The 15,350-nt window shown below is 35.6% G+C and overlaps 1 long non-coding RNA gene across 3 annotated transcripts; it reads right to left on the bottom strand.

Moving 5' to 3' along the window:
- Positions 1-6,058: 6,058 nt before the first annotated feature.
- On the bottom strand, positions 6,059-8,763 carry LOC127149531 (uncharacterized). Of its 3 annotated transcripts, XR_007821252.1 has the most exons (4): positions 8,449-8,763; positions 8,258-8,342; positions 7,776-7,825; positions 6,059-6,971 (listed from the first exon to the last, which is right to left on the bottom strand). It is a non-coding gene; the product is annotated as an uncharacterized LOC127149531 (long non-coding RNA). The 3 variants fall into 3 exon arrangements; XR_007821254.1 differs by lacking the exon at positions 7,776-7,825; XR_007821253.1 differs by lacking the exon at positions 8,258-8,342.
- Positions 8,764-15,350: the final 6,587 nt, after the last annotated feature.

The following is a 15,350-nucleotide window of genomic DNA, read 5'->3' as shown; positions in this document are numbered from 1 at the left end:
CCAATGACACAATTTTTACGTCGTTAAAGCCCATGTCAAGATAGGCTATTTAATGACACTTCTAAAAAAATGACGTTAAATATGCTTAGAAGACACTTATATTGATGCCTTAAATGTGTCATCGTTATCTATAACTCGATATAAAAAAAATGTCATTGTTCATGTGGTAATCTATCGATATAACAAAAACATTAGAGATGGCATGCACAACGGAAGATTTAGATCATGCTTTACTATATATGCATCTAAACGATTTAGAAATTAACATGCAATTACTACACGATAGACCTAAACGAAGAGTATAAAAGGTAAACGATGAGCTTACCTTTGTACTTCACAACTTCTTCTTCGTTCTAAAAAACTTCTCTGCCTGAAGATTACGAGCAACAGATAACCACTAAGTTGACCTACTAATCTCAAAACCAAGAACCGAGTTGTGGGACTCGTTTTTATTAAGGAAATCGTTCAGAAAGAAGATAGGATGTACGTGAATCGTTTAGAATTTTTTATATGACAATCATCATCCCTTCTCATTCTGAAATGAGAAGTTTAAATAGAAAAATTGCATGCAATTTATTTCATATAAACTCAACACCTAATTAATCCATTGACTATTAATGGAATTAGTGGCTTCTAATTGCATTACAATCTGCCACATTTTCCACTAACATTTAATAGAAAATATATTTAGTCAAAGGACAATTTGGTCATTTTGACCAATTTAAGTCAAAGTCAAACTTTGACTTTTCTTAGTCAAAAGTCAACTTTTTGACTTTTTGATATTTTATCCGTCTTGACTAATTCTAACCTCCCGAGTATGAATCCGCATTTATTTTTCTAAAATTCAAATTATATTTGAATATAAATCTAGTTAAAGTTTTGTTTTTCAAAGTCAACATGTTGACTTTTACAACTTTGACCTTTTCAAAACTTTCCAAGCTTTTAAATATGAATCTACAGTCATATTTAAACACAAATCTTAAAGTTTATATCTACCGACTTATATCTTATATACTCGTCAGTTTCTCTCTCTTTTCCTAATTTGAACAATTCAAATTATTCCAACATATTGTTCTTAGTTGAATCCATATGAGCTATAGATCATGGGCTCCAACGATTCGAGATTAACTGACTAAACTCTTTTAGACGAAGCTTAACCAACATTTGTTAACTAATGAGTTATTCCACTAAAGACTCATAGTTGCACTCTCCTCAGTATAGATATATTTTTGTCCACTTAATATAACCATGATGAGTAAGTTGATCCTTCACAGGTTTTTCGTAATCTTGGCTAGGTCAAAATACCGTTTTACCCCCGAGATTACATCTTGCTTCTTAAGACCCACTGATCCACTATTGAACAATTGGTTTAAGGTCCAACCTATAAACCTGAATCCTTCTCGAACCAATGAGAAGGTGGGGCCCCTTGTTCAAGACTTGGATTCAATCCTTAAGGGAACAACCTATCTACTATCCCAGAAGTTGGAAGGAGTGAATTCTGTCTTGCACGTTATGTACCTAGCTATCCACTCGGTCTTATCCCTGAAATGGGAGGCTTATTGAACCAGCGATGATGAGCTACCCTCACCTATGCAGATCTAAGGATACTACCGAATAAACAGAAGTTCATAGTTAGCTCAGGATTAAGATCAAGTTACCTAAGTCATCATAATTGAAATAGTCAGTTTATAGTTTACGGTGTTATAACTAAAAGTGACTATTTCGGGGTTTCAGTCTTATACAAACCATTTACATAGGATGTCCCCCCTCCCATGTCTCTATATGAACGATTCAGGATTACATCATTTGTACTAACTACGGAGCGAGCCGCATCCATAGTGTTTTTCCAAAATAAGGCGCCCAACCTTATTCATAAACTATAGACTATTTGTTAACTCGAACTTAATCCATGTTTATGTCTCTACATAAAGTTCAAGTGTATTGACAAACTCAATAAAATAGCCTCGGGACCTTAATATTTATTGGTTTCAAGATTATAGCATTCAATACTAAACTTTATTGAATCAAATAACAAAGTATGAGTTTTAGGACATAAATTCCAACATCTCTTTATTCATGTCATTTTTTCATTATTGACGACACTTATTTCATGTCATGTTTTAACATTTCACTATATCGAATTCGTGTCAAAAAAATGTGCTCTCAAGACACTATTCCAGTGTAATAAATGCTTATATGTTGACACTTGTTTAGCATCATTATTTTTCAGTTCACAACACATATTTTTCTGCCATATATTTTCTTATTTAGACATTTTTTTGTTGTAGAAAAAATAAAATTCATGATTTAACATTACCCACATATGTTTAGGAAGATCTTTAATATTGATATTAAAAAATTTCAATTACATTGTCGGTAAAGGTTTTACATTAATCCAAAAGATAAATTAACTATAATATATGTAGGGGTGACCTAATGTAATCAAACTAACGCATAAACGAATTTGATCGATCGTATGATCCACGGATTCTTCAAATACCTGCAAATTTGCCGAAAATGAACCTTAACCAACATTCATTAAGTACATGCCAAACAGATTTTGCCTTCTTAATAAGCACACAAATGAACTTTTTGAAAAGAATCCAAGGTAAAAAAATAAAGACGAATAAGGGATGCAAAATGGAAATGAAAAACACTAACTACATAAGCATAAGCATAGTCTCTCCACCCCGAGCTCTAATCAAATGCCAAATATCCTCTCTCGAACTCTCCACCTTGTCAACAAGGTTAGTATCATAAGGTATCCACCCCATCAACAATTCAAACATCACAACTTTGAAGGTCATTATTAAAACATAAACTAACTAGCACTTCGCTCCCTCCCTCTTCCAAGGTCATTATTAAATAATTTGAAAAAAATATTTTGCCAAGCTGAACCATAAAGAAATTATAATGCATACGTTGGATTGAACACAATATCATTCACCGACTCCAAATGGTTTCTTGCGGCTTTTGACTTTGGGTGATACTTGAAAATATATCTGCTTTAAAAAATAAAAGGAATCATACGAAAGAATAATGCACCCCAAAAATTATTACATAAGCCAAATAATGACTGAAAAAAATTCAGAATATTTTTCTTTGCCACTTGAAAAATATAATACAGAAAAGAATACAAAGAAGATGACAAAACGAATGCCATTCTGAAAAGTAAAGGTAATCTGTGGTTCTTGAGAGCTTAAGCATTTTATTTTATGAAGTAAATGTATGAGATTTTACTTTTAATTGTTTGTACTGTAAGAGAGATCTCTAGATAGAACTCTTCTGCAAGCTACATTCAAACAAAAATATAATTCCATTAAGGTTAAGCTTAAACCATGAAACAAAGATGAACTAAATAACAAAATTGGCATAAACAAAGGTTTTAAAAAGAACTAGAATGACTATTTGGCGATAACTAAAATAGAATACACGTCAAAGTTCGTAACAAAATAAGAAGAAAGGAGGAGAACAATTACTACACAATCTCCCACTAACCCTAGCTCTCATTTCCCTAAAAGCATAAAATTAGGATTATCACAACAACCAATCACGAGATGAAATTATGTAAAACAAAAGAACCCAAGCGATAAAACCTATTTAGCAACAAAACCAAGGGTTGCACTTTGCTAAATCATAACCAATTTCCCGAATCCCAATTGCTCCAACATTTCAAATCAACACAGAATTAAACAGAAACTCATCATAAAGAAATAAAAGAACCTAAATCACACTAGATATAATAAATGCTTTCTTTACAACAAATCTTAAAGCATAAACTTCAAGCCTTCAACGCCTAGCACAGCCTCTAAGTGCTCATCTTGCTCGCTTTACGCTTCTTTATTTGACCTGCACACCTGATAACCTGGGGAAGGAAAACTTAACACATAAGTCAAATACTTAGTGAGTGATGATTTTGAAATCCTTTTTGGCGAATACAATGCAATCACATAAATTCATTTTCTTTTTCACAAATAGACTCTCAATGCATCATTTCATAAAACATAAATCGTACATCAGCCTATACTTATTCCTTTCCACCAAGAACATGAATCATTCCCTCACGTAGGCTTGGGATTCATTTCACCAGGATCAAGCTGAAAGAGACTAAACGAGCAGGGCGGGAGAAAGATCAAAAGATTACTCTAATTGCAATTAATTAACAAAAAAACCCAAAACCAAAAAAGATTAAAAATAGGGTTTTTTAAGAAAAACTTACGTTTGAAGCTTTGATTGTTGCTTGAACCACCACCAGGGTTGACCTACTATCCTCCGGACTCAGAACCAGGTTGTGGGACCCGTTGGATGAAGGAAACTGGGAAAGAGAAAGAAGATGGAAAAAATGGAAAAGGTTTGGGTTTTATTTTTTAAAATTTTAGAAAATATAACAGCCCATTTTTTTCTTTTGGAAAAAATTGCCAAGCCTTTTTCTTGCGGCCCTAAGAGCCCAATTTATAGATAATTTACATGCAAGGTTGCATGTGCATGCAAACACATGGGCCAACAACACATAACCCACTAACCATGTAGGCTTAATGTCTTCATAGTTTGCTAACACCTAGCCCACTATAGTTAGTGGATTTATCCAAAAAAATGTTGGATTTTCCCATTAACTTTGGCCAAAGGGTAAAATTGTCATTTGGTCAAAGTCAAACTTTGACTTTTCAAACCAAAACGTCAACATTTTGTCTTTTTACAATTTTATTCGTCTTGACTAATTTTGATATTTCGAGCATGAATCCGCATTTATTTTTTCAAGATTCAAATCACATTTAAATATATTGTCGATCAAAGTTTGACTTTTCAAAAGTCAAAAGTCAACATTTTAACTTTTTACAACTTTGACTATTTCAATCTATTTCGAGCTTTCGAGTATGAATCCACGTTCATATTTTTAATATTTAAATCTCATTTAAGCATAAAGCTCTATTAGTAATCTAAAAATCGACGGCTATATCACATATACTTGTTGGTTTCTCTCTCCTCTCCAAAATCTAATAATTCGACTCATTCAATCATACTTTTCTAAGTTTATTTCATATGTGCTAGCAGGGGAACCTAATGGACCTATAGATCATGGGCTTCAATGATCCTAGATTAACTGACTAAACTCTTTTATACCGAGCTAATCAATATTTGTTAACTAACAGGTCATTCCACTAAAGTCTCATAGTTGCACTCCCCTTACTATAAATATACTTGTGTCCATTTGATATAACCATGATTAGTAAGTTAATCCTTCACAAGTTTTTTCTAAGCTTGGCAGGGTCGAAACAAATATAATTTTACCCCCAAGGCTACATCTTTCTCCTTAAGTCCCACTGATCCACTATTGAACAATTGGTTTTAAGGTTCAACCTATAAACCGAATCCCTCTCGGGCTAAAGAGAGGGTGGGGCCCCTTTGTTCAAGACTTGGATTCAGTCCTTAAGGGAACAACCTATCTATTATCCTTAAAGCGGGTAGGAGTGAATTCTGTCTTGCATCCTATGTTCCCAACTATCCACCCAATCTTACCCCTAAAATTAGAGGCTTATTCGGCCAACGTTAATGAGTTGTCCTCACCTATGCAAATCTAAGGATAATCTCGTGTGTATAGAGTTCACAGTTAGCTCAGGATTAAGATTAAGTTACCTAGGTCATCAATAATCGAGATAGTCAGTTTTAAATAGTAAACGGTGTTATAACATAAAAGTGACTATTTCATGGTTCTGTCTTATGTAAACCTTTTACATAGGATGCCCTCACTTTCATGTCTCTACATGAGCGATTCAGAATTACATCGTTTGTATTAACTACAAAGTGGGTCGCATCAATAGTATCTCTAAATAAGGCGTCCAACCTTTATTCATATATTAATGACTATTTAGGCTATTTACTTGAACTTAATCCATGTTTATGTCTCTACATAAAGTTCAAGTTTACTCAAAAATAGCCTTGGGATCTTAGTTTATTGCATCTAAGATTATAGTATTCAATTTCTCAATAACGACTTTATTGAATAGAATATGATTACAAACTACGAGTTTTAGGATATAAATTTTAACAAACTCCCACTTATACTAGAACTCCTAGTCGGATAAAATTGTTTGAATTTAACCATTAGAGAGAATAATACATATGAGTACAATAAACATACGAATATAATAAATAGGGCATATGTCCAATAAGTCTCCCACTTGTCTTAGTTTACAAACATCGTAAACCTAAATTCTATAGGTGACCCTCAAACACTTTAGTCGTGAAGGCTTTTGTAAAAGGATCAGCAATGTTTTGCTTAGAAGAAATTTGGGTCACTACAACGTCACCACGATGTCCAATTTTCCTAATAAGATGGTATTTACGTTCGATATGCTTTTCCTGTTTATGGCTTCTAAGTTCTCGTGAATTTGCAACTGCACCACTATTGTCATAGTATAAAGTGATTGGCATATGCATATTTGGAACAATTTCCAGATCTGTCAAGAATTTCCTTAGCCATACTGCTTCCTTTGCTGCTTCGCAAGCTGCTATGTCACACCCCCTCCCGGACTACCTGCTACCTTAGACCGAAAGATGGCGTGAAGCCGACGAACAACGCTTTTCTGTACCTGTATCTGTCGACCCTGCTTAAAACTTTCATGTGATGAACTTGCCAATCTAGTATATAAACTATTGTACATGCCACAAAACACATCGGATCCTAGGCTAGTCAAACACAGCTAGTCAAACACATACATGAAGTGTACCTCAAAATTTACCGATTTCACGAGTAAACCTAAAGACACCTTAATCAAAATATAACCAACAAAATTTACACAACTACAGCTTCTAAAGCTTATACAAACTGTGGAGTATCTATAACATACAAGGGTGTATATACACCACAACACAACAGACTCTATGCCCAACTCAAAACACGTACTGGCAATCGATAATGAAGCTTCCGCAGACTAAGGCAGTCTATCAGGCACCGGGAAGTCGATCTCTACCTGAAAAATGGGTAAAACATTTTGGAAAGGGTGAGCTATGAAGCTCAGTGAGTGACTCAGTTTAAAACTATGAATTTAAAGATAAGAGCACGTGAAAACTTTACACATATAAATCTGTTTATACAAGTCGCAAATGTAAATGTGTAGTAGTAAGAATAGCTTCCTTGAATACTCAGCATGTTCATCATTGAAATCTAGAAAGGCATATCAAGTATATCGAAGCATTTTAACTAACATGACGAATCTACGTTGTGTAGGGTACACCTAGTACAACAATGTTTACAAGCACTACGATGTAGTGGGGCCCGCCCAGCACTCCCATCATCTTTGTCGTAGTGGGGCCCGCCCAGCACTCACGACAGCATCGTTGTTACGGAGTACACTCAACGTCAACAACGGAATCTAACCAGTGTGCACACGGTAATCTCTAGCCTCAGGCTCAAGATCTCAGTCATGTAGTTAATGAAAATTTCATAAATCATCTTTAAATATTAAAACATGCCTGCTTATAAATTTTACACAAAGCTCGAACTTTACTCAGCTCTTTCGTGGAAAATTGTAGTTCTTAAAACAAAACTTCATACTAATTCATGCTTTGCTTAAAATATTGTGGCTTAAATACTTTCCAAACATTTAATATCTACGTGCTAGCATAAATTTCTTTAAGAAATCTAGTCTCCAAATGTACACTTGAAAATAGTCATGAAATTCAAATACTTTTCATGGCTTCGTAAATAAACATTTATCGCATTCAATCATAATAACAATTATGGAAAATATTTCAAAGTTGGTTTTGTCACTCACAATCTTGGGCTAGATCCTTGGTCTATAAGCTCGGTTTAATTCTTCTCGGCCTGCCAACAACCCAACCGAGTATTAAAACTCTAAACATTCTGGTTTCCTAAAGATATACATAACATGTCGCACCAAAGATGACGCTCACGAAAACAAAGCTTAAGAAATAAAATCCTATTTCAACAATTCTCTAAAATTTCCAGATTTCTAACAAAAAATTCAAAGGACTATAACTTTCTCGATACTTAACCAAAATGAGTGTTCTTTATTTCAAAATCTTCATTTTGAGATCCTCTAAAACTTACCTGAAGACATATAAATCTGATTCCTCGTGCATAAACACATATAACCCTCAAAACAGAACCACTTTCAGAATCGCGCGCACACGACCTCTTTAACGTTTCCCTACAATTTAACTGATTTTTAGTCGTTTTTGGTTTACAATTTCTTCATAAAAGTTGTAGTAAATTGAATAAGCTTTCCAACCATACCAAATAGAGATTCTAACTCCACCGATACACTCTGAAATACAAGAAAAACCAGAGACCTCCTGATTTCGAGCGAAAACCAACTGCCCTGTTTTCTTCATCAAAAAGCACCAAATGAATATCCGAATTTGCTCCAACGTTCTTCATAAAGTTTGTTTAAAAATGAGTTAACTTTCAGTAAATGTAAATCTCACCTCTTAATTCCTTTTGAAGAGTTCAAACCGAATTAAAAACCAGTGATGTGCAGAATGAACTAAAATTCAGCCATTGATACACTTTGCTTGAGTTCTCCTCCTCTTCTTCAACCTAAAAATTCTAGTAAAATTTCTCTTCTTCTTCCAAACTCTCTCTTAGAAGTTCTCTGCAAATTAAAGAAGGAAAAAGAAAAAAAAATGGAACTTGGATGTCTTCAAAATCTTGGCGGTGAAGGGAAGAGAAGAAGAAGAAGAAAAGAAAAAATGAAATTTTCTTCTCCTTTTCTTCTTTTTATCCTTTCTTTTCTTTCTTTTCTTTACTTTATTTAATAAAAATATTTAATATATAAATATATATATATATATATATATATATATATATTTACACTTAATTTCCATTTTCTTTTTCTTTTTTTTTCTTTCCACATTTAAAGAAATTAAACCAAGAAAATATCGGGTTTAATCGACTGAATTCTGTCTGATCATCTCCAAATTAACACAATGTCATCAACATACACTATTAGAACTGCAATCTTTCTAGTCTTGGAAACCTTTGTAAATAAAGTATGATCAAAATGTCCCTAACTATACCCTATGACTTAACAAATTTAGTGAACCTATAAAATCATGCTCTTGATGACTGTTTCGGACCATATAAAGATTTTTGGAGTTTACATACGTGCTGACTAAATTGGGCTTCAAATCCAGGCAAGGGGCTCATGTAAACTTCCTTCATAAGGTCTCCATTCAGAAAAGCATTCTTAACATCTAGTTGGTATAAAGGTTAATCTTTGTTCACAGCAATGGACAACAGGACTCTAACAGTATTCAATTTAGCAACTGGAGAAAACGTTTTTGAATAGTCAATACCATAGGTTTGAGTAAATTCCTTTGCAACTAACCTTGCCTTGTGTCTATCAAGAATACCACCTACTATGTATTTGAGAGAGAACACCCATTTGCATCCTACAGTTTTATGTCCCTTGGGTAGAGCGCAAATCTCCCAAGTTTTATTCTTTTCAAAAGCCTTCATCTTTTTCAAGGCAACATTCTTCCATTCAGGACACTCTAAAGTAGTGTAGATATTTTTTGGTATTATAGTAGAATCAAGACTTGTTGTAAAAGCTCTAAACTTTGGAGAGAGATTATCATAGGACATATAGTTACAAATGAGATATTTTGTACAAGACTTAGTACCTTTTCTCAGTGCAATGGGAATATCCAAAGAGGGATCATACTCATCAAGTTTTCCTACATAACTCTATCTAGCTTCATTATTACTAGTTTTTGCTCTAATCTCAGTCTTATCACTACTATCATTTTCTTCCACATTTTTAAGAACAACCACATCAGACCTGTCATTCTTTCTCCTTTTGTTATTAGTACAAGGTTTAGTAGAGTTTTCCATACCTTGATCTCAAGGAGGTTTAGGGTCTTGGAATGGAGCTAGATGACTAGTAGGGGACTCAATTTCCTTTATGAGATTTCTCCTATAATACGTTTTCCAGGAAACTTGGTTTGTGGGTAAGCTGTGGCATGAGGATTAGAGTCAAACATTGTACAAGGAGTAGGTTTGACAAACTCTAAGGTATAGTTAGACTCCTTACCCACACTCTCCTCCTAAAGATGGCTAACGGGAAAGAGGGATCGATTCTCACAGAAAGTAACATCCATATTGATAAAGTATTTCCTAGAAGATAAATGAAAGCATTTATAATCGTGCTGATAAAGGGGATACCCAACAAACATGTATGTTTGAGCCCTTGAGTTAAATTTAGTTTGATGTAGGACTGGAATTATAGACATATGCGGTACAGCCAAACACACAAAGGGGAACCTCAGAAATTCGATTGATTAAAGGAGTCTAAAGATGAAGGACACGAGAAGACATTCGATTGATTAAATAAGCTACTGTAAGAATAACATCTCCCTACATGTATGAAGGAATGGAAATGGATAGCATAAGAGAATGAGCCACTTTCAGAAGATGATAGTTTTTGTGCTCGGTCACCCCATTTTGTTGAGAAGTGTAGTCACACAAGCTTTGGTGAACAATCCCCTTTGAGTCTAAGAACTCACTAAGATTATGGTTTTGGAATTTTTTTCCCATCATCACTATGAAGAATTGCAATTTTTGTATTGAATTATGTTTCAATGGTGTGATAGAAGTTTTGAAAAACAGAAGAAACCTCAGATTAATCTGTGATAAGGAAGACCAAGGTAAGACAGGTATGATTATCAATGAAAGTTACAAACCACTATTTCCCAAAGAAGGTTGTGACATTGGATGGACCCTAACTAAATGTCACTATGAATAAGGGTGAATGATTGTGTAGGTTTATATGACTGTAAAGGAAAGGAAACTCAATGTTGTTTTGTCCGAATACATACATCACAAGATAGAGGAGAAACCAATTTTACAAAATGGGGAAACAAATATTTCATATAATTAAATTTTAGGTGGCTCAATAAAATGTCAAACCATACAATCATGTTCAGAAGTGCTAAAATAAGAAGATAGTAAACTAGTCCAAGAGATAGGGGTGTAAGAATAACCTAAATAACCTGACAACCTAGACTACCCAACCTATATTATAAGGGTTGGGTTGGGTTAAAAGATTTTATTTTTTTGGGTCGGGTCGGGTTCGGGTTTGGGGTTAAAAATCTTGATTCAACCCAACCCAACCTGAATTAATGAATATATATATATATATATATATATATATATATATATATCATATATATTTTTATTATTTATTTAGTAAAAATAACTTTAAGTCAGTCTCTCCCTATTTAGTATTCACTATTTCATGCTGCTGACGTCTCTCTCTGCGTCTGCGTTACCATATCTGATTTTCTCTCTTGTTGGCTTCTTATCCTCTCGTCTGTCAACGTTAGAGTAGGTGTATGCTTCTCCTCCTCTTGTTGAATTCTCCATCAATGTGTTACCATCCCACAGTCACTAGTGTTACTCTTTTCTTCTCGTCTCAGCTTCTCCTTTTCATTTCACCGTCTCCTCCAACGTTCTCTTAGTTTACCTCTCGAACTTCAAGTTCATATTAGTGATTATTTATTTTGAGAATTTTTTCTGCATATAAAAGTTACTAAATTTGCATTTTTAGTAGTTTTTTGGGTTTTGAGTTTAAAAAAAAAAGGAAAAGTTAGATGGGGTTTGATGTCAAATTAAGGGTTTTGAGAAAGAGGCAATAATTTGGAAAATGAGGTAAAAGAAAAGGTTGGTTGATACATAGGGATGGAAAATTTATCCTAAAAATTTTATCCTTCTCCCTATTCTTTTTTCTTTTAGAAATTTAATAGGGGGCAACCCAACAATCCAACCCAACCCAATCCATATTTTAAGGGTTGGGTTTAGTTGGATTGAGAATACTATTTGGGTTGCCAACCCAACGAACCCGAAAGTATGGGTTGGATTGGGAATGTCCCCCAACCCAATCTATTTACACCTCTACCTAGAGATACTACTATTAGAGGTATCATCGTCAAGGATGTAAAGTCCCCTACTATGTCAGGTAATGCCAATTGTCTTCCCCGAGCTCAAGTCCTGAAAACAAATAGATTCAGGTAAGAAGGTAGCTTGACATTGCAGCTCACAAGTGACTTTTTGATAGATAACAAATTGTAAGAAATATTAGGCACATGCAAAATATTTTCTAGAGAGATTCCATCAAAAGGAACTATTTTTCCTTTCCCAGCAATCGGGACTAAAGAGCTATCTACTATCTAGATTTTCTCATTAACTGCACGAGGGGTATAAGAAATAAAGTGCTTTAAAGAACTTGTCAAATGATTTATAGCCCTCGGGTTCAAAATCCAAGCACTATTTCTTACCACTTGGGGGACGACCATGGAGTTTCCAACACCGATCCTTGGTGTGCCACTGTTTCTTGCAGTGCTCAGATACAAAAATTGATTTTTGACTATTCTTCTCATGATCATGTGTTGAGGATCGAGCATTAAAGGTAGTAGATTTAGTAGCAGAGGTAGTCAGTATACCCATGATATTTGTATGGTTTTCTTCAAGATGGACTTCAAAGCACATTTCTATTGAAGAAAGAAGTGGTCTCTGTCCAAGTATACAACCACAAACAGTATTAAATTTGGGATTAAGCTCTATAAGAAAATTATAAATACGATCAACCTCCTCAAGTTTAGCATATTGTATACGTCATTTAATTTGGTGTGTCCCAAACTATCTCCCTACACAAATCCATCTCTTGTCATAGAAAGGAGAGCTTATTGAAGTAGGAAGTCACGTTTAGGGTCCCTTGTTTGCAATTATGGACCTGTTTTCTTAGTATATACAATCAAGAAGCATTTTGACACTTCGAGTACAGTGTCTAAATTATATCCCACAAATATTTTGCAGTAGTTGTGTACAGTAGAGGCTTCCCGATATATGGTTCCATGCTATTAAACAACATAGATCGAATTAGTGAGTCTTCCACTTTCCAAAGTCTTTTCAAGGCATCACCTGGAGGGGGATGGACAGTCTTTTATGACGAAAACCTGAACTGGTTGCGACCTTCGAAGAACATCTTGATTGATTGGGGACAACAAAAAATAACTTTAGCAATTTAATTTCTCCCCTGGAAAATTTTCTATAGATGATCCCAAGGAGTCATAATATAATTTGAAAGAAAATTAGGGAACAACATTATCGGGTTTTTGGAATACATCGGCAAGTCGGTTGGTTTAGAATGCTTTGAAGACTCGCCAACTTCAACCCCCGATCTGCTATGGGACTTGGTCAAACTCGATACCCTAGAAATATGGCTGTTGTAAAGGCTCAAACGACAGTGGTGCGTGCAAAGAAGGATTTGATAGTTGTTCATAAACAGAGGGTTGCAACAGCATGTGGGCCCTTGCATTTGACAGTGGCGACATCTGAGGCAGATTCCAGAGTCTTATGAAGCTGGTGGAGTAACTTTTCCATGGCGGCACAATCTCGACGAGAAAGCTTCAGACATACATGATCATATAATATAATCTAATCACAATTCAAGGATTGACAATTCTGTAGTGAAATAATATACTTTAAACGAGCGTGTTGACTATGGTAAAAGATCATGTGTTGACCATGCTAAATGATCATGTTGATCATGGTAAACAGTCGTGGTCATGGTAAGCGGTCGTGTTGGTCATGGTAAGCGATCGGGTAGTCCAATGTAAATGATCATGAAGAAGAAGTTCATTCAGATTCACCATACATTATATTATTTTCCTAGGTGAATTTGAAAATTTCAATACACTACAAGAAATTGGGATTTTCCCAACGTCGAAAAACATCGAGGGAAGTGAAAAATATGTCGAAAAAGGATCTCCCGACGCGGTGCTCGACGTCGGGACAAACGTCGGCGGAAGTGAGTCAGGATAGGCTTTCCCGATGCTGTGTTGGTCACGCGTCGGGAACGCCTCTCCCGACGCCGTCTTTCCCGATAAAATCCACGACGTCGGGAAAGCCTCGTCTGCTTTTCCGATGCCATGTACTGCATCGGGAAAGCCTCCCTCGACAGGTTTTACCGTGGAGCTTTGTTAAGGAACCGTTTTGCCGACACTATACTGAAAGCTCGAGAAAAGTACTTGAAAAGGTTCGTTAAACTTGAGATTTTTCTTGTTTGTTCAATGTTAGGCCAACCCTATGATGCACAAACGCATACATATTCATTCAATGCAAGTTGTTTCAATAAAAAAAATATTCATTTAAGATATATTTGTTTTGAAAGTCATTGACTGACTTAGCTACAGGGTGACAAACGGGATCCTGAAAAAGTAAGAATGGAGAGAGAAGAACTTTAAAGATAGCAAAGAGAAGGTTGGCGGGGAGCTATGGACGGAGGAAGGCTGAAGCTGAAGTTACAGTCGCGGCGATGGACGACAACGAAGATGGAAGGGACGGCGGCGAGCTACGGACAGTGATGAATGTTTCTCTCTTCTCTGAACCCTTTCCCTTTCGTTTTCAGTTCTGTGTAAAACAGAAACGAAATAAATAAGCAGGGGATCTCTCGACGCACTACTTACGACGTCGGGAAAACCTGGACCTTTCTCGATGCACTACATACGACATCGGGAAAACCTAGACCTTTCCTGACGCACTACATATGGTGTCGGGAAAACCTAGACCTTTCCCGACGCACTACTTACGGCGTCGGGAAAACCTAGGCCTTGGAAATACCCCTTATTTCCCACGTGAGACCTTTCCCGACGCACTACTTACGACATCGGGAAAACCTAGGCCTTGGGAATACCCCTTATTTCCCACGTGAGGCTTGTCCCGACGCATTACTTACGGCATCGGGAATACCTCTTATTTCTCGACGTCTTGTGCCCGACGCATGAATTATGCATTGAGAAAACCTCTTATTCCCGACGTCTTACTTTATGCATCGAGAATAGCTTTTTCTCCCGACGTCTTACTTTATGCATCGGGAGAACCTCTATTCCCGACGTCTTTTATGCCGACGTCTTTTTTGACGTCGGAAAAAGTCCGATTTCTTGTAGTGATAGATCTACATATCAGAAATTCCAACGGTATGATATTAGTTGGCTAAAATCATTAACCACATAATTAATATTTATTAAGTGTGAGTACACTCTATTAAAGACTCACTACACTCTTTTCACTGCATATATATTTTTGCGTCCATGGATATAGACTAGTAACAGCAAATTAGTCATTCCCAAGTGTTCGTAACACTAGTTGAGTCCCAGTTGAATCAAATTATCGTTTTACCGTTGGATTACTTCAAAATCCTTAAATACCAATGCTTCTCTAATGAACAACAAGTTTATGGTCCAACCATTAAAATAAGTCCCTTTTAGGCCAGTGAGAGGGTAGAGCTATTTGTTCGAGTTCCAAATTCATCTACTTACCCTAAAGACGA

This window comes from Cucumis melo, chromosome 5 (genome assembly GCF_025177605.1).
Source record: "Cucumis melo cultivar AY chromosome 5, USDA_Cmelo_AY_1.0, whole genome shotgun sequence".
NCBI lineage: Eukaryota > Viridiplantae > Streptophyta > Magnoliopsida > Cucurbitales > Cucurbitaceae > Cucumis > Cucumis melo.
Note: the sequence above shows the minus strand (reverse complement) of the source record. Positions and strands in the feature narration are given on the sequence as shown.